This window comes from Sparus aurata, chromosome 14, assembly GCF_900880675.1.
Source record: "Sparus aurata chromosome 14, fSpaAur1.1, whole genome shotgun sequence".
Lineage (NCBI taxonomy): Eukaryota > Metazoa > Chordata > Actinopteri > Spariformes > Sparidae > Sparus > Sparus aurata.
The window spans coordinates 15,004,826-15,024,992 of NC_044200.1; the positions used below are offsets into that span (position 1 = coordinate 15,004,826).

The 20,167-nt window shown below is 40.4% G+C and overlaps 1 long non-coding RNA gene across 1 annotated transcript in view; it reads left to right on the top strand.

Moving 5' to 3' along the window:
• Positions 1 to 354: 354 nt before the first annotated feature.
• The window catches only part of LOC115595378 (uncharacterized), an 89,793-nt gene continuing 69,980 nt past the window's right edge, over positions 355 to 20,167 (top strand). Inside the window, exon 1 of the long non-coding RNA XR_003986693.1 lies at positions 355 to 625. This is a non-coding gene — a long non-coding RNA (uncharacterized LOC115595378). The remainder of the gene's footprint in view (positions 626 to 20,167) is intronic.

A 20,167-nucleotide genomic window follows, 5' to 3' on the forward strand; every position in this document is an offset into this window, starting at 1 on the left:
TAGATTAAAAAAAGTGCATCGAAAATACGAACCACAAATGTTGTGCAAAGCATGTTTTTAATACTAAATTATATTATTACATGGTTTACATTATGAAATGAAAACATTAAAAAGGAAACGTTGTACCCAAACCTGAAATAAATTACCTTGACAACATTTGCTGACAAAGAGTCCACATTTGCATCGTCTACACTTCACATTAGGTAACTTAAGGTATCTTACGCTTCCCCTTTGCAGTCACAGCGATTGTAGCTTTTTTATTCAATCCACATCTGTCATTCGTGCCTCCTTAATCGTGCTTAATATTTCCCACAGTTCCTGAAAGCCACATTAGCCCAGGCAAACCACGCCCCCTTCAACTGTGATCTGATGCAGGCAGTTTGTTGAACTCATCCTTGATTGAACCGTCGCTGTTATGAAGTTATTTGCTCACCATACTATGAAAACAACTCAGAAAGGACATTGTTGAGATTAATTAGTGTTAAAAAAAAAAGTTACTATCTTATTGTGGGAAACGACACTGCCAACAACGAACAAGTGACGTGAGTCCAAAGCAAGCTAATGTTACCCCAATTAGCAACAATTAGGCACACGTTCAACATGGACCTGTTCATTCCCCAAACAGGTTAGTAGGTGACATCATTATATTTTTGTTGTTGTTGTTTAAAAGCATTATTCAGAGTCAATATATAGACTATGACACATTTATGATAAGGAATGAATCTGTACAACATTGAATTCTGTCTCGTGGGACCTATGTTTATAACTAATTAACAGCTAGCCTATTTATTTTTAACGAGGTGCTAGCAAAAAAGTACACCTAGGTAAACCTGGTGCAACAAACAAAAGAGTCCTGCAGTCAATTCTGCCTCCATGAAGGTTTGCATCTGAAGTATTGTTGGTTACAACTTGTGGTGCTTTATACAAAGAGGTGTATCTGTCGTTTAGCCCTTACTCACTGATATAAATGTCGTGAACCCAATAATAGGAACACCAGTCAGTATAATGCATCACAATTTGGCCTAATTAGAGGCATAAACTCCAGCCTTTAAAGAGATCCTCAATTTGAATCATCGCCTCTCTAACAGTTTCAAACAAAACTGAACATTATAACCTTGCCAGTGGTTGGATTTAATGAATGAGTTTTGCAATAGACTACATTGGTTTTAACTAGGTCTACCCAATAAACTGGCATCTGAGTTTATATGAGAGTAAACTTACAGAAACTAATATGAAAGTTGACCAGGCTTTTAGTTTGTTGGCCAAGTGTCCTAATTTTCTCTTAATTTACAGCTAAAAAGGGTTTGATATCCAAATATGTTACTAATTAATTTGGATGGTATCAGTCTTATCTCATTCCTGTAACTAGGGCAGAACGATGTACAAAAAAATGATCATGTTGTGATTATTTTGACAGATATTGCAATTGAAATGTGAATCAGATTTAGTAGGAATGGTAATTTGTTACACTTTATTTTCACTGAAAAGAAATTAAAAATGATGATATGATAATTACTGGAATTTGTTTTAAACAAAGATGTCCCCTTCCGTCTGGAGAATATGATTTATAGGTCGGGAAATCTCTGATTTCTTCTGAATCTTCTGTGATTCTCCTGTGATTTTGATATTGCACTTGGTCATATTAAATTGAGATTTCAATAATATCTATTGCATCACACCATCTAGACTGAATGTTTATCTGTTTCAGTGTTCATGAAAGACTGAATCAAACCTGACATGGGTCATTATGATCATTATTGATGGCAGAACCATATATTTACATTTTGCCCTAATGCTGTAAACCTCACTCATTTTGTACTCAAAAGGTACTCAAAAGGTTTAAAGGACATAAGGTGTGCTAAGCAACCTTTGGTTATGCTTCAAGGTGACACGTTCAGTGGAAACGTTGACTGAAAGGATAAAAATGTAAGTTTCTGATGATTTCACAGCTTTTCTTTGTACTGTATTCCTGCTGTAGTATAAACTTCATTAGGGGTTGTGCAGTTCAGATAACACATCTCGGACCAGCAGCCACAACCTGAAACCCACCTCAAGGGGGCAGCGTTGCATCACAAATCCCACTTGGAAGTCAGCCCCTCAAGTTTGTTGTAACAGGAGATGGCAGTGAGGCGTCATTGATGCAGCTCTCCGCAGGTGCCCTGGCGTGTATTCAAGATGATGGATGTTTTACATTAGTGTGTGGTGACAGCAGCTTATGTTTGTATCTCACTAAATGTCAGCAAGTATCATATTCAGAAATCTGGCAGGAAATCCGCAGAGTGTGACTCCACATTTTACAGCTTCCATACTGTGTGGCTGACCTTCATACAATGCTTTCTCACTGTAATCCCTCTGTGTCCGCTTTCAACATCTGGAGACAGGATTATATTATTGGTATGCCGTATCCTAATGCTACATGAATAAGAAACTATCATGTCTATGGTTAGGAGTTTAAGATTCATTTCCATTTTTGGATTTTATTTTTTTGTTCCGCCTTTATCCGCCTTTATATCTTTCTGACTGGTTATCATTAAGACTAAATGTGTTGGTAACTGTCTTGCGTTCTGGTCTATAGATAACCTTAGCAGAGTTTCAGCTGCTTAAAAAGTGCTGATTTTGCATTTGTTAATGTATTTCTCAAGGGCACTGCTATGGAAAACCATTTCTGTTAGGTAGATGGTGGTGTGACGTAGATGGAGTGAAAAGTGGAGAGTGTTAATGAACCATGGTCCTATTATTTGCTCCTATTCTGCTTTCTCCTCCTTGGACTGTGGTTGGGTATAGATAAGGCTTACAGCCTGAGGGTGTGGAATCAATAATGGATGTAATTGGTGAGGTGGAAGTGAGGATAATTGAAGGTAATTGTGTGGACCGTCGCAAGGCTTGGAGAGAGGTCAAGAGAATGAAGGCGGTGGGGACGGAGTAGAAAATTATTTTCTAGTGTTCCCATACCTACTGTATGTAACACCTCCACAATACAAACCCCTCTGTCTTGTTGACTTGTTACTTTTAAAGCTGCGCCCAGACAAAATGTAGGTAAAAATATAAACATTTTAAAATCCCCAAATGAAGTATTCATCTTCCCTCAAACCACATATATTTATTCTGTTTTCTTAAAGGGATATTCCGATGTAAATTTAATCCATGGTCTAAATCACCGTGAAACTGTGTTAGACTCCCTCTCGAGAGATCAAGTTAGCAGACCGCTAATTTACTGAGTTTCATCAACCTCAGAAACGACCGCTCGACAACAATACATTGCAGTAAATGGGTCAAAATATAAACCGCCACCAAAAAGTCACAAATAATGCTCAGAACAGCACCAAAATTCAGCAACAGTACAAATAGGGTCTCAGCACATAGTCTGGGGCATCTAACTTCCGCTAGCTTAGCTGGATTTCTACTGAAAAGCTGACAAAATTTACCACTCTTCTGCAGCAGCTTCCTGTTGACGGGATGTCCCTACGACTCGATTACCGAGTGCAGTAGAGTTCCGCAGCTCATGGATGGAAATGTATGATTATGACTCCATGGAAAAGCAATCAAAGTTCATATGTGTCTTACCTGCCAGTTTATAACAGTTATTATCGAGAGCGGACAGGGAAAAGAACGGAATTGAGCATTTCTAATCACACTCATTAATCGTCGCGTCTGGACTTCCCCGACCCGGAAGCTGATGGAGGAGAGTTGAACTCTGTTTTTAGCTTCCCAATAGAAATCCAGCTAAGCTAGCGTGGGTTAGATGCCCTGGACTATGTGCTGAGACCCTATTTGTACTGTTGCTGAAGTTTGGTGCTGTTCTGAGCATTATTTGTGGCTTTTTGGTGGCAATTTATATTTGGATCCATTTACTGTAGTGTATTGTTGTCGTGCGGTCGTTTCTGGGGTTGATAAAACTCCGTAAATTAGCGGTCTGCTAACTTGATCTCTCGAGAGGGAGTGTAACACAGTTTCACGGTGATTTAGACCATGGATTAAACTTACATCGGAATATCCCTTTAAATGAAGTTCTACATGGTTAGATCTACAAATCCTATGAAGCAACAAGTTGAAAAGGGGGTCAGAAATATTAAGTTAGATATTTTGCTTTTATCTGTCCCATCAATATAAAGCAGCATGGACCGACTGAGTTGGTAAATATGGGCATGTTGTGAAACCACTCACAGATGTCTCATTTCACGAGTACTGAATTTTAAAGTTAAAACTTCAGAAGTGTTGCTACCATTTGGAGCTGCAGGTGTTTGCCTTGCGGTACATTAATTTGAAAGTTTGAAATTCCATCTGTGTTATGTCTCCTGGGTTCTCAGTTCATCTTTAATCCGATACACATCCTTTAATATGTTTTTATCACCTTCAGCCTCTTTTTAAAAAGTTTTTGACAGCTAGAAAATTAATGGCGGCTCCATGCATGCCGTTTCTCTTTCTCATGAGTACCACCATCTTGTTTTGCTGCCGGCCGCCAAGGAGTTGCATTCAAGGTTCAGTGCGATTTATTTTTCATTATACAACACAGGGCTGCATATTGAAATCAAAGTTCATAAACTCATTCATGCTACACAAACATAGAACTGAATGTAAACTGCAGCAGTGGTGAAAATATCGTCAGCATCTTCACATTAAAAGTTTAACATCTAGGGAACACTTTCCATCCTCTTCGACCGAGAGTGAACAAGTGTGACCAAGCATCAGTGATAAGACAGTAGCCAGGAGCAGCCTGTCCATCCTGGATCTCTCCCCTCTCCTCTCTAAACCTGTCCGACTGGTGAGGTTAGACAGTCAAAAGATGCCGTGGGCAGTGATCATCCCAAAGTCTGCTGCTCTTAATCCGAAAAATGCGCTTTCTTGTCAGTGCTGATGAATTTATTTCTGTTATAGGTAACTCACACCAAAACAATCTAAATGCTAAACAATCTAAATGCCCTTTAGGGCTACCTCAACATTGTTACATCAGGAAGTTGTATGCTTGTACACTTATTTGTCTGAATGATTTCACCCAGATGAGATTAAAAGAGTCAACTGCTTAAATCTATAGCCAGTAGGGTGCATAGTCAAAGTGTATATGTTAACAGTAACCGGCATACTCAGCGCTCCTTCAGTAATTCGTGCCTGCCGTTAATTTCTTTCATTATCAAGTACTGTATATTCCTTTTCCCAAGGTTGTTGTTGGACTATCCAGCAGTGCACACTGCACATGGGGTATGACAGGTGAAATATTCTGCATGATCAGCAGGGGGCACTACAACACCATGCAATGAACCAAAACTCAACCGCTGTAGAAACTTTCTTGCTGCTCTGCACAGTCATGCCCACTGAATGATATGACACGTTCATTCATATTTCACTCTGAGAACATTCAGAGATTACTTCCATCTAGTAGCTTGGGGCAAAATTAATCCAAGATCCCACGCTATGTTATCTTTCTGCGGAGGATATCGAACTTCGGGCGTATTTTGCAGTTGAATGTACTTTCAGTTGCAGAAAGTGAAGTCGTTTTGTGTTTGCAATAAATAAATGAAAGGATGCATCCAGTGTAACCTTGGAGGTAACAGAATACATTGCCTAACTGTACATACTGTGAGAGCAACAACACTGACTCAGTTTGGACTGAAATATGAGTTTTTACATGACAAGTTATCATTCTTTATTCATCCTGCCACATTCATGCGTTTTTCATTATTGACAGGAATAAAAGAGAAGTAGAAAGATTTACTGCAGTTTCTTTAAAATTCATCCTCCTTTCTTAACTCATAAGTGATTTTTCCTATTTCTTTGACTCAAATAAGATTTTTCACTTGACTGAAAATTGGGTTACAGGAAGTCAAATTTGACTGTTGACTAAAGAGCAGAGGGATCTCTGTGTACCACAGGTTTTTAGAGCTGACACCAAAGTTCGAAAAAGTGTTGTCCTCCAATTGTTTGCTCAAATGTATGCTAAATCCAAAAAAGCTGCAGTTGAACAACACATTTTGTACTTTTAAGCACTTTGTACCACCATTTGCTTACCTGTGATTGGCTGGTTTAAGAAGCTAGTTGCTGCAGAGTTGTGTAAACGAACATCTCCTGAAAAAACTACGTTGTGATGAAAGTGTTTCCTAAGTCCCCCAATTGCTTGCTTAAGCATAGACTGTTAAATATTTCACATTTTGCCAACCAATGCAAATATTACATCTACTGTAGAAAGCCCCAGTTCATGTTAGTCAGTTGTTTTCATTTGCTAGTTCACATTTCATGGTGCACCATACTTTTTTGGAACATGCCCCCACCACTCCCAGTGCGAATGACACCTATGGGCTTTACCAACTGTCATAAAACCTGTTTCTGAGACAACACGAAGACTCCAGAAGCAAGTGGGAGAAGTGGTTTGATTGACTAAATAAAGCGTGAGAAATTTCGAGGCGAGTAGGCGTAAATACATTGATACAACCTCAGTCGCCGGCTTTGATGTCGCAGCCAAAGGTTTCCAGGTGATCACACAACTTCACAGCACTCCTGTCACCAGCAGTGTCAGAAGTAGCCGCTCCTGCATTCCTCCTAGATCCCACTCCCTGGAGGATTAGGTGAAGGATGTTGTTTGCAAGGAATCCTTTTTTTTTGCAATTTAGCTGGATATTGCATTGGAAGTGTTACTTTTCTGTAAGTTACCATTCAGCTGGGAGGGAATGTGAATAGATTGAGAGCATTTAGAGTGTCTCACATATATAAAAGCGAGGCAGCTGATGTGAATTCCATATTTAGGTTGTAGTTTTTCTGTTTACCTGCTGCAACACACGTTTCTTCATGTTTCATTCTCAAGCCAACCATCTTGCTCTCCTCCACTCTCCCTCTGTGCTGTCTTGTAAAGTTTTATCTGTCCTTTCACTATCAGCAGTGTTTGAGTAAATACAAGATGAATACAAAGGTTCAAAACTGAATAAATGCAAGAGTTTGAGAGTGAGCGAGTCAGCCACCAGCCAGTATATGAGTTGGGAATAGAGAACGGAGAGCAGTGTTTTCATTACAGATAATCAAGTCAAGGCTTTTCCTTTATTCTCCAAACACAGCCTGTTGTCAATAGAAACAAGAGTGTAGAGAGGATGATAATAAAGGGCAAGATAAAGGGGAAAACAAGCAGAAATTGTAAAGGGAACACAGAGTGAAACAACAATCAGTGAGCTGTCTCTCTGTCAACTGTCTGTCTCTTTTCCTGCTGTTCCGGTGCCAATTAACCTGTTTATAGACTCATTACTACAGTATTATGCATTAGCACAAGTTATTGTGAACATCCAGGACAAGAGCTATGTGAGGTGAATAGAAGGACAACAGAGATTCATGGAGGGAAAATATCATTGTCATGAATTTTCATACTTTGACATAAAAAAAGATGTATCGCAGGTGCACTTTGATGTCTCTTCACACATGCTGATTGCTGTGACCAAGATAATTGGGCCCCTGTCGGCATGTGTTGTGCCACAAATGCTTGTTTTAACACCTGCCCGAGAGGGGAGTGTAGCCTCGTAAAAGCCAGGCTACTGTACATCTTGCAAGCTCAGTCATTTACCGCAAGATTGAACACCATGAGCAAAGCAGAAATTGTCAGCTAGTGTTGCTAGGCTGAGGGTGGCAAGACACCTTGTAAAAGCCTCTGCTAGCTCTCAGGAAAGGTGGCAAGTCAGCTGCAAGGACTGACAACAATCCCCCTTTCACACTGGACATAAAAAATCCCCTGTAACATCTGGGTTTTGACCTCAGCAGGAAAGGGTTTAATCAGGTCAAATGACTGCGGTAGTTGATTTGGCTGTATCGTGATCGCGGCAGTGATCGAAACTTGACATCCAAGTAGACACACCCATTTTACCCATTTCCAGCGCAATGCTATGGCACATGATGGAGTGGCAGTGTATGTACATTTGTAGCTGTCTGTGTTCAAGCAGCACTTGATCGTCATTGAGTTGGCGTTGGGTTTGAAAGAGAAACTGAATGAGAAAAAATTATTGTCACTGACAAAATGTGGTTCTGAAGCCTTGATTTTTGCATGATGGCCATCACCATCTTTGTTTATTGGAGCCAGAAGTGACTAAACTTAGACAAGAGGTGTTGGAGGTGGGAGGGAACCTGAGGAAGTGCTTCACCTCCCAGTCCTGGAAGCTCTGTCTGCTATTTATGCAGTCAATGCTTTCACCTGAAAACAGGTTCAGGTTTGTGTCTTTATCCATATTTCAGTTAGCTATTGTTTCTGACTTTACACGTGCCGCCTGGCATCACATCTGTATAATCAGAAGATATCAAGAGTCTCTTAAGCTTTAGCAATATGTTTCCAACCCAACCAGTTTGATTTTCCATTTGCTGCAAGAGTCTGATAAGCCTAGTTGATATTCCATTTGCGCTACAAATACTCAGCGTGACATTCTGTTAGTTACAACTGCACTAACACCATGACCTTAATTCCCTTGCCAAGCAGTAATAAAAAACACGGTAATAGATTCACCTATTTTAACTCAAATAACCCATGGCTAATGCTACGAAGAATATTTTGACGCTATTGAGTCACTCTCTCATACTTAATGGTACACTGTTTTCTGTTTGGCTTAATGAGCTTCATTAAGTTCTGACTCAGTACTGTTTTGAGTTTTTTTTCTTCCATTGCTAATTCAGCGGCTGCTGTTCTCCTGTTGGGTGCTTGTAGAGTGAAACAGTGCCATAAAACATGCTTAGATTCTCAATGAACATGTGTGCAGCCCACAGTAAAGACAAGATGTGTCACCATGCAGTTCAGCCCTTTCTTGTGTTTAAAGTATCTCCCAAGCCGTTTGTCCTTACAGTCAGGTCTGCTTCACACCACAACCAATGGCATTATCTCGGCCAAGATTCCCTGATGCTGATCCATTTGAAGCCGAAGAAAAAGAGCTGACGAGGGGCGAAAAGTAACTCTGTTTTTAAAGGCCAGCCACTTTCACTGTGTGTAAATGTGTGTGTGCTTGTGCTGTCCTTTCTCTAATTGACCAGCTGTGGCTACGTGCTCTGCCTCCTCAAAACCCCCATTGATCCCATGGCCGTTTCACAACAGGCCTTATTGCTTTGCTTGTACTCTCCGTTCCAGTCGTCCGTAACACCTCTGAAGAGGGGAGAAGGAAACGGTGGCGTCTGTGATTGCAAAGTGAGGGAGGGAAGCAAGTGGAGGAGAGAGGGATTGAAGGAAACAGAGAGTCAACCAGGGAATAGATGATCAGGAAGGGCGATATGGGAGTGTTCTGTCACTTTATGAATCCCATCTTTTAACACAATTCTTTATGAAAACAATTTATATCAAAGAATGAATGGGATATTATATAGGACAAGCCTACTTGATACACTGTGCAGCAATCAATAAATCTGTACCTCCACAGATTAATTCCTACAGATTTCCGATTATGAAAGCTGCATGCAGAAAAATGGCTCACAGTTTGCAGTTATTAAATTGTAAATGCTCATACATTTCTTGAATGTCAAATTCAGTGACAGTAATATAGGCTAAGTGGAGTACATTAATGTGTCATCTAAAATATATAATTGTCTGGCTGCCTGAAAGCCTGAAATGCATACAGCGTAACCTCGCGCTCTGGCTTTGAATCTGGCCAAGAACCTTTTGTCACCCCTCTCGCTTCCAACATCCTTGTGCCTTTACAAAACAAGAAACATTAAAAACAAATGAAATTGTAATTGCCTTTCAGTGGGCTAAGGTCACAGAATGTGGTACTTTCAAACTTGGCTTGCTTTGGATGCAAGCTTTAGCACATTTTCAAGGGGAGAAACTTGGGAAAAGTCTTGGTTAACAGAATCCCATCTGTTTTTTAGTCGATGCGCAGATGGAACTGTGCCAAGCATCCCTTACCTCTGAGTTTCTCTTCCTCTGTAATATTATACGAACTTTGACCTTTCTTCCTCCAGGACTCTTCTTCAGGGTTGTGGGCCAGGGTCAAGGCCATTAAACCTGGCTTAATAAGCTGCTGAGTCCCCCTCTGCTCACCCCCCACAGGTCCATGGGAGGTCTGAAGGTCCAGAGTCCACAAAGTCAGAGACCAGGCATGTCAGCAACCTTCAGAGATGGTTCATACATCCCTATTAATGTGTAGTCATATTCTTGAAACAACTGGTTGTTTTGATATTGGTATTTTGTATTTCCTTATTTATAAAATCATATTTGCTACCGTTTCTCCACTTTTTAGATATCCTACTTTATGTTACTAAACTAACTAGGGGATGAGGTGTAGGTGGAGAGACACTTGGAACAGGGCAGTGATTACTAGGTTGATGACCTAGTAAGTGAGACAGGTGTGTGTGTGTGTGTGTGTGTGTGTGTGTGTGTGTGTGTGTGTGTGTGTGTGTGTGTGTGTGTGTGTGTGTGTGTGTTGGGAGGAGCAGCATGGGATGGAAACAGAACACATATGAGAAGCTAGTAGAAAGTGACAACAAGCCACACAATGATATATGATGCAGTCGTGCCACTTTTTGTATTTCAGCAGCCCTGTGCCAGTTAGCAATGGCCAGATTGGCAGCATTGTACAACCTGCAGCCTAATTGGCTGGATCATTTAAACCAGACACCAAACGAACAAAAATCAAAAACAAACCTTCTAATTGTATCATCATTACCGACAATGTTTTTTTGTGATGTTGTCTGGAGGTGGTTCATCTGCCAAAGTCCCTATTATATGCCAGATAGGAGTCTAGATAGTTGAGAAAATTGGTTGGTCAGTTTTTTGTTGGCGTTTTTATGTTAATTGCATGTGTTGCACACATATGTCCGTGAGAATGTGTCTCATTACCTTGTGTAGCTCTACGCCCGAAAAGTTTCTGGAGTGAGAGTAATAATTTTCAGTTTTTGAAATACATTCTGTTCTATTAGATAAACATGTAAGGGGAGGATTGCTTCCTTGGCTGCAATTGAATTTATTTTAGGTGCAAAGTAAATGTAGATATAAAAATCACAAGCAAAGTTTAAGGCACTCTCTGGAAAACAACTAAAATACCTTTTTTTTCTTGGCATGATCATAATAAGACCTCTAAACAAACTCTGACACACTTTGGCATCAAGTTTTCATTCGAAAATCATCATTACTTGCATGTCTATTCAATTACAGTACGGCATTTTAATTATTTTTAAAGATTTTTGTGTCTGTATTGCTATTCAAAAACATACAAAACCCTAAGTACATTTCTCAGCCTCTGTTTGTCTATAGACATTTCTAAATACATACTCATATATGCATCTAAAGAAAATGTGTGCTGTTTGTACAGCTACCTACATTCAAGGACAAATTACTTTCACCTAAAGAAATACTGTGTGTTTTGATAACCTCACTCTTTCTCCTTCTAATATGGATTCACACTTTGTGCTCGATTGAAATTCATTATACACTATACGTATCACTGTCACCTATAGTCTAAAAGCGCTTGATCAGAATTTGCATTGCAAATGACAAAAAACTCTTATGCATTGATCCCCTTCATACATGTTTAGCACCGGAGTTTGTTCTACAGTGTCTTACTCTTGCGAGTCGATGCATTTTTAATGTGGACTTATTTTCAACTGAATAATTTAGTGCATGGTCAGCAGCAGGGGTGATCCAGAATCTATCTGATGGGCAGAAAGTACAGGGGGTATATCTAGCTCAGGAAGTTTGAATGGCTATGAAAATGCATATCATAGCACTATATGTACTTATAGGTTGAGTCTAAAGTGAGTCCCTTTAAGTCTTATAACATAGCAAGTAGGGATGCAACGACTCTAGATTTTGATCGTGCAAGTACAGTCCGACGACAAGTTAAAATGTTAGTTTATGATTATAATCCATTAATTTATTTCACAACACTAAGGCTCTGTGAAATGATAAAAACATGACTCATTTTAATTTAGGTTTTATTGTAATTTGCAACAGCTTTTTGTCTTCTAAAAAACAGAAATAATACAGTAACCGAATTATACAGTACGAAGTGATGAATAAGAATAATGAAAATTCATGATGTTTGGCCCTTTAGCACCAGCTTTTTTCCTGCAAGTTTTGCAGCTTGGATATTCGTCAGGTTCACCCAAAAATGAAAAAACAATCACTATCTATTACCCCCATGCCAATGGAATATCAAATTAAGTTTTGTAGTTCACAAAACATTTCTCGAGCTTTACAGCATAGCAGCGTTGCACCATTCTTCTTAACAACTTAAGCAGATGGGGACTTGTTTTAAAATGTATAGAAACAGCTGCATTGCGTCTCCGTTACTGGACCTCATCTATGTCAGTTGATTAGGAGAATGCTGATACGCTGGTTTTTGCTTTGAAGCCCCAGAAATGTTTTGTTATGCAAAACTTTCCAACTTTCCATCAGCTTGAGGGTGAGAAGATAATGACAAAATGTTCATTTGTTTTTTCTTTAATGCATTTTTGGGGTGGAAACACAGCTTCAGGGTCAGGGTTGAGTCCTCTGCCATTGTGTTGCTAGTGTGACAGCTTATTTAACTTTGCTTGCCTGAACTTGTTGCTGCATTTTGAGGTCGGCACACCTGATATCTTTGTTCCAGTTGTATTTGTTTAACTTCCCTCACTGTTGTTCATTGAAAATATTGTATCATAATGTCAGCTTTTTTAGAGTGAAAGCAAGATCATTTGGTGTAGCTGAGCCTTCAAGGTTACAAATAGTGAAGTCTGTTATTCGCTGCATCCTTGGTAGCAAGAGCTGTGGTAGTACAGTCATTATAAATGGGCTGCTTACTATTTTGTGGGATTACTGTAATATTGTATTTTATTCTATCTAAATTCTACTATTTACTTCGTCATGTCCCTCCAATTCTGATTCTTCGAAAACAAACCTAATGTCTGTGTTAAATGGTTTTGAGGCAGCCTTATACTTTAACTGCAATGTACAAATAGCGTGGGCTGGTCTATTTTCTATAATTCTCTGACCAAGCCCCTCTCCTAGCACACACACAGCACTGTATTCATTTGTTTTATTGCATTAGAGCATTATGTAAATATGTACATTGCCAGTCTCTGGAGGGAAAGTGCGCCGATCGGGCTGAAAAGAGCATCCAAAGAGGGGCAATTTAACAGCCAGCGATGAATGTCTGCTAACATATGTCAGCTTGTCACACACACAAGTGGACATCAGCATCATCATGCAGGAGAGCGAGCAGACCCATCTGCGCCAGGGGTATACCCGGGCATCCGGGGGGCTCCGTGTCTTTCATTTACCCACGGCCGGGTGCCGAGTATGAACGCAGGGTTTGTGAATGGTCTGTTATTAATGAGGCCTCACTCGGTGCGAGCAGACACCCAGGGCTGCTGCTTAGCGGCGCGCCCTCAGCCAACGTGAATAACAAAAGGCAGAGTGGGATCATTAGTTCCCCGGACGCCCGAGGGCTCTGCCACTTTAATCACGTTTGTGTAATGAATGCAGCTGCTGTGAATCACTGCTTATTCATAATGTCTCCAAAATGCAGTTGTAATGTGGTATTAATGTTGCTACTGCACTGCCAGAGGTGGTGTGGATCCGTGTGTACATAATTGAAGAAATTGAGATGGTGTCGGCTTTTATTACTCGTGGACAGTGGACCCTTGTGTTGGTTGGACACTATGACAATGTTATGACAAGGCCTAAGGTCATTATAGATTGATTGTCGCCCTGGGATCTCTTCTTTATGCTCTCATGAGTACGGGAGATGAAAATTTACTCCTGAACATCTGTGGTAGTAAAATGTCAGACTGCGACATGTTAACATATGGCTTTGACTCACAGAGCAAGTGACTTCTAGATATGGAGAAAGATATTTTGGAGAAAGAAATAAGAAAGTATTTTGAACCTTGAAATTTAAAGTGTGAGAAATTGTACAGGACTCCAATAAACTAATGATTTATGTGTTAATTTTGCTTTGGTTCACTAAAACTTAAATGTTATGCCAGAGAACATCATTCCATTTCTTTTTTTTAGCCATTTTGCCACCCTCTGGAGGCTGTAGAACCTCCACCAAGTCAAATGCCAAGATCTGTATCATAATCTTTCGAGTTGATAACTGTTAGTCTGCCTTTATGTAACCTCCCTTAAACATATGTGATCAGGTGCCAAATGAGTGACCTTTTCCCATTTGTCTCCTTCAGAGGGGGCTGTGTCTACTCCAAGCGTTTTCCCCAGCTGTTGGGTTTAATAAAGCGCCACTGGAAAACAGCATGTCACTCTCTCATCTTTTTGATGTTCTCACTATGCCTTTGTATGAGTCAAAGCAACAGCGGGCGTTACATGCCAACAAGTCTCGAATAATCTAAATTAAAATGGCTAATCTTGTGATTAGGCCAGCCCTGTTGGGCCTCGTCTACTTGAACACATCTGTGTCTCAGCCTCTCCTTTTCTCTCTCTTTATGGTTATCAGTGGAGCCAAATGGTGCCAAAGGGATTTGGAGCAATTGTGTGCTGCCCTTGAACAATGTACATTTTGAGTATAGTGTTGATCACTGTCTCCTTTGAGGCCATTGTAAATCTGCTTTTCATCCATGCCAAGTCATCTGCCTTCTCACTATTGCAAGTTAGATTTATTTAACACTGAGCCTCCTTTTGGGGTATAAATCTGAGTCCTGTTTGGTCTGAGTCCTCAAGTACATCTGGACTGTCTAAAGGAAAGGGAGCAAAGGCTGTACCAAATCCCACCTTTTGTAAACCTAAGGGTCTGTCATGCAGACACAGGACCCAAGCGTAAAGACGTCTGCTGCATTTTTATCTAGATTTCCGTCTATTTGCATATGGATAGGATGAATCATTGTTGTCATTTTACTGAAGGGGGAAAACTCTCTCACAGGCAAATACCACAAAAAGAGACCATTTTGATGGCAGACATGCCTTCATGATCAGCTTTAATAGGCTATTTTACTGGGGAGCCGCATCGAAGTGCAGCGCATTAAGAAATCGCTTAAAGTGGCTCATAAACTGCTTGGATCCTCCAACTCGAGCTGTCATCATCATCATCATCCCAGACAGACAAAAAGCATTCAGTTTTGAGTATTGCCTGCCCTTGTAGTCTCCTCTCCCCCCTCCCCACAGTCATTTTAGTTTGGGAATCAGTTGTGATGCTGATCTGGTTAGTGTGTTAACAGATCTTAGTGTTTTTTATTTTTTATTTTTTATGTCTGGTGTGGCTTTAAAGACAGGAGCCTTTTGGAAACCAGCTTACTGTCAAACCTGGTAGATATGGTCTTGTTATACTCTGACCTGTAAGACTCTTTTTTGGGGTTATTTTTCTGCATCCTTATAAATATAAACCCACACTCCAGAAAAACTGAAACCTTGTTTGTTATTGCACGTTCCTTGGGTGTTCAGTCCAACGGTCCCCTGACCTTTACCGTGCAAGGAAGCTACTATAAAAGGCAAACCATGCCATGCAAAATAATCCTTTATTGTGTTCTGCAAGAATAATGAACCAGGTTGACAGCTGGCATGCCACTTTTTCATTGATTTCTCTTTTGGTCTCCAACCTGCAGCATGCAATTCATCTTAGATTATTGGTATTGTGCTAAAAACTGTGAAATTCCCAAACCTGAAAATGGCTGATTTCAACAGTTTGTGTTGAAATGTTAGACAAAGCATAGGAGCATCAACAAGACAGACGCCTGCACACCAAAAATCAGTAACTTTCTGCACTAACTCACTTTTCACGGAGTGCACATTTCTGATTCAACGGCCATCTTTTGATCCGTCTCAGACATTTCTGTTTGTGCCGTTCTTAACAATCTGTCCTCAGCACAAAAAGAAGCAATGTGAACGAGAAATAATGAAGCATTACCATTTGTCAGGTCAGAGGTGGGAGAGAGCTGAGGCACAGCTCCTTGGCAGCACTAGTGGAGCAGATTTGGTTTTAAGACGTGAGTAACCGCGGGGGTGGAAGGGGAGTAATAAGGGGCTTCCACTGTGGCCAATAAAGTATCTTGGTACCATGTATAGTGCCGGTGGGTAAAACCTCCATCCACCCTATTGAAGATGGCATTTATTAGAGAGCGAATGCTGGGAGGCTGAAAGGCAATGTTTAATTTACAAAAATATTTATATTGGCAGAGAATTTTCTTTTCGAAGTGTGTGTTGTTTTTCTTTTCCGTGATGCATATACTTTTTTATTATGAGCTTCATATTTCCATGCTATTGTGAAACAAATAGCGAGTCCTGCAACGATAAGCCAATTAATTAGTCGATTAATTAGTCGATGAAGGAAAATTATTTACCAAACTTGCTTTAAGCAAAAATGTTGAAAATATGCTGCTCCTGCGTCTTTAATGTGAATATTTGCTGTTTTCTTTATCATTTATGAAAGTAAATGAAGAGTCTTTTGACTGTTGTTTGGACAAAAGCAGCAATTTAAAGATGTCACTGAGGATTTTTTAAATGTATTGACATGTTATGGAATAAACGATAACATTTTGCAGAATGGGTAGATTAATCAATAATAAAAATAATTCTTAGTTGCAGCAGAAATAGCAATTCAGTCTGATTATCAGGATAGAGACACACAGAGCCATGAACATAAAATCTGTTCTGGTTATAAGACAGCTTTCACATTGCATGCCAACCAAACCTACGTTTGTGAAAACAGAAATTACACATTTATGGAGAGAAAAGAGAAGAGAGAAAAACACTTTTGTTTATTGATGCTTTAAGGATTTCATTGATCAGTGCTCTGCAAACTGGCGAGTGATGCCAGGAGTTTAGTTGAGGGGCACCTGCACTTGAATGGCGAGCAGCTCATTTGTTTGCATAGAACATGCTGTACGCTTTGAGGCTGTGCATCTGATTTCATTCGACTGATTAAATCCTGTATTGATGAATGCAGGTGTGTTTTTGCGCTACTAAAGGTTAGTGGCATTTCCACCGTACGCAGGCAAACAAACCTTTCTGTTCTTAATCTGTGGTTGATGTCAACAACATCACCTTTTATCCACCTTGGAGTGTACATTAGAGAAGCTGGAGGTTGTGTTTCTGCCCATGTGCCTGTATTCCTCTGTTATCTACATTTGTGTGTGAGTTGCTGAAAAAATGTAATGCCTCCCATTTCTTGCTGTTATATGGTAAACTATGCAGAGGTTATATGTTTCAATGGTAGACTATGGGTACTTAATATGGGTATATTTTTTTGTATATTTAGGGAAAGCTTTATGATTTTCTTCAAGAGATTCATTAGTTTTATTTTGGGTCTGGCAGCACATAGTTTATACTGTAATGTAAGAGCATCTGTGAAAAGACTGTGAAAGGGGAAAACAATAACACAGAGAAAATAAGCCTTGGGACATATAATTAATTTCGTGCCTCAGGAGTGAGCAGAGTGTGCACAACCAAGTGTTTACAAATCTGAACAAATGGGACAATTTGAGTTTCACATATTCTGCTATCCAACATTTGGGTCATTAGGTAAGTGTATGATGTGGGTCTGAAATTACCATACAGATAGCCAAATCTGTTTTCTGTGATAAAAACAATGCATAATGTGAAGGAAAATCATGCCCCTCCATGCACTTACTAATGGCTATAATAGAGAAATGATGATCAGATGGTGAAAATACTTCAAGTACGAACATAACAATGCACTTGACATCTCAGCCAGTGTTTATTGCAGACATTTACTAATGTGTTTACCAACCCAGATTATCAGCCATTGTAGTCTGCTTACTTTTTATGAAAGTTGTGAGCTGCGGAGTTAAAAAAAGTCAATCTTACCGCGTCCCTCGACTCATTTGCATGTTCATTTGCATTTCGTACTGTCGATGCAACATTTTCATTTACACACTCTACTTAGAAGTTAATCTCCACAGAGCTGGGAATGAGATAGCGACATCAGAATGCTTCAAAGATGTCAGAATGTAAGTGCTGCAACCTGAGTAAGATGATGCGAGTGTGTTTAATATTCACAAAACTCTATGACTCTCCAGGTTAAACAAATACACGGCAGTATGAAGGTGCATAATGGCCGCACATCTGAAGCTTTAATGTCTTAATTGGGTTATCAACAGTAGCGATCACTTTTCTGTGCCAGGTAAAATGCTAATCTGAATGTACAGTATGATAGTGAGCATGTGCACAGGAAATGATGAGCAGACAGAGGCGATTATGCATTATTCAATCTTTTCCTCTAAAAATAGAGCTCACCATCTGCTGGTCCCTTGGAATGAATCCCCATATACAGTATTTTGTAGGTAGATATCATCGGCCAGGAGAATGTGCTTTGTTCATTTTCTAAACCAACTGTTTTTATTGATAACTAAATGAGAGACCCGACCTTTGTTTAAACCCCTTGTGTTAGTACAGTACCTGCACGCAGGCCGGTGTCCGTGCCTATGAGCAGGGAAGGGAATGAAACGTGAGAAAATGAATGATGCCAAGGTATAGAAGTGGCTGAGATGAGGAGAAATGGAGGGAGAGGGCAACTTTTCACTTGGCCCCCATCCAGCCCGCATATCAGCTGTCTGTTGAGCTTTTTCAAAGGCAATTTATTTTTAGATATTTCAAAAACTCATTTGAAGGCGATTTTCACTCTGTGGCTGCAGCCCCTCGCCTTCAGCCTCCTCCCTCTGCGCCAGTCTTACCCCCCTCTCATGTGGCACCCGATGTGTCGCAGAGCCCATTCCTTGGCAGTCAGCACAGTTTTGATTTAATTCTGAGGGCCATCTGTAATCCCCTGCAGGACACAGAGGCCCGTAGCCCCGCACACCACACCTCTCTATCTCACTCTCTATCTGCCTTTTTTTCCCTTTGCTCTCTCTGGACCTTACCTTTTCTTTCTTCTTCACTATCAGCAGCCCCCCACTCTCACCCCCCACACCCACCCAGCTACCCCCAGGCTCTGTCGCCACGCTGTGAGACTGTCAACACATCTTATGCATACAGGGATAATGGAATCGCAGAGCAACAAAGACTTACTGCAGGTATTCATCGCAATAGACTTACAACCTCAACGATAACTCAAATGCACTTATGTCCAGCATTGTTTTTATGTTTGATTAATAAGTCACGTTTCATTGAACACTCAGAAGACTAACATTCTCTGATTCAGATGCATATCATCATTTAGCTGTGTCATTAAGAGGCATATTAAAGGCATTGCTATCCATGTGTTTAATTTATGTGGCAATCTACCAAAATAGATTTCTTGACTCATCTGCATGCCAACTGAACAGCTCTGACTTGTTGAGTCATGGACAAAGACCTTTGGGGGGGGGGTCCTTTGTCCTGTTGGGGACCCAATCCGACTGAGGGGACATTTGGTGGACAAAAGGAGATGAGAAGGTGGGAGTGGGACTTGAAGGACTAACTGAGAGGCAGATAGTGACAAACAAATTCAAACGTTGCAGAAAGACTTACACACACGAGCCATATTGCTGCTTCTCCTTTCCTATCTTATGAAACAGCTGACGTGCACTCTGTGTTGGAGGCATCATAGAATTCAGCGGAATTCCTTTTTTATTGGTCTGTCTTCCCCTGTTGGTCCATCAGTTCATTGGTCCAGAAGGCTGTGTCCACCCTATGGCAGCTGCATCTTTCTATTTATGAGGCTGTAATAATTGCCATGGAGGTCAACTGAGCTTGTGTGCATGTGAATGCTTGAATGCCTGGATGGCTGTGTGTACCTTATCGCAGCTATTGCTAACTTGTGCTTGTTACATGTTTAATCAACATGAATTGGTCTATCCAACTTAAAGCTTTTCAGAAGTTCAGGAGTAGAGCAGATAAGCATTTAAAAGATCAAAAGGCATTTAAACAACAGTTCCTATTAAATACAGGCCTTGTGCTTTCGGTCAACATGGATTTCAAAGCGCTGGCCCATTCCCTCTGCAGCATTTGGAGACTTTGCATCCTTTTGCACCCACACAATTAAAGTCTGTGATTTCCAGTGTTCAGAGTAAACATCTGAACAGGCCACTACCTCTTTTCCAGCTTACTGTGGCCCTCTAATCACAGATAGCAATGTTTTTGAGCTTGACACATAAATGTCAGTGTTCTGCACTCCCACAGAACTTTAGAAAGCACATATCTGCGACTAAAAAGTTACACTAGCTTGGTGGAAATATCTTTCCTGGACATTGCTCTCCACAGGCTGATTGGAACTTACCCTGTGAGTGTCTGGCTGTCAGGGTAAAGCAGTTTGGCGGTCGGTTGACTCTGTAAGCTCTGGTCAGAGATAAGCACCTGGCT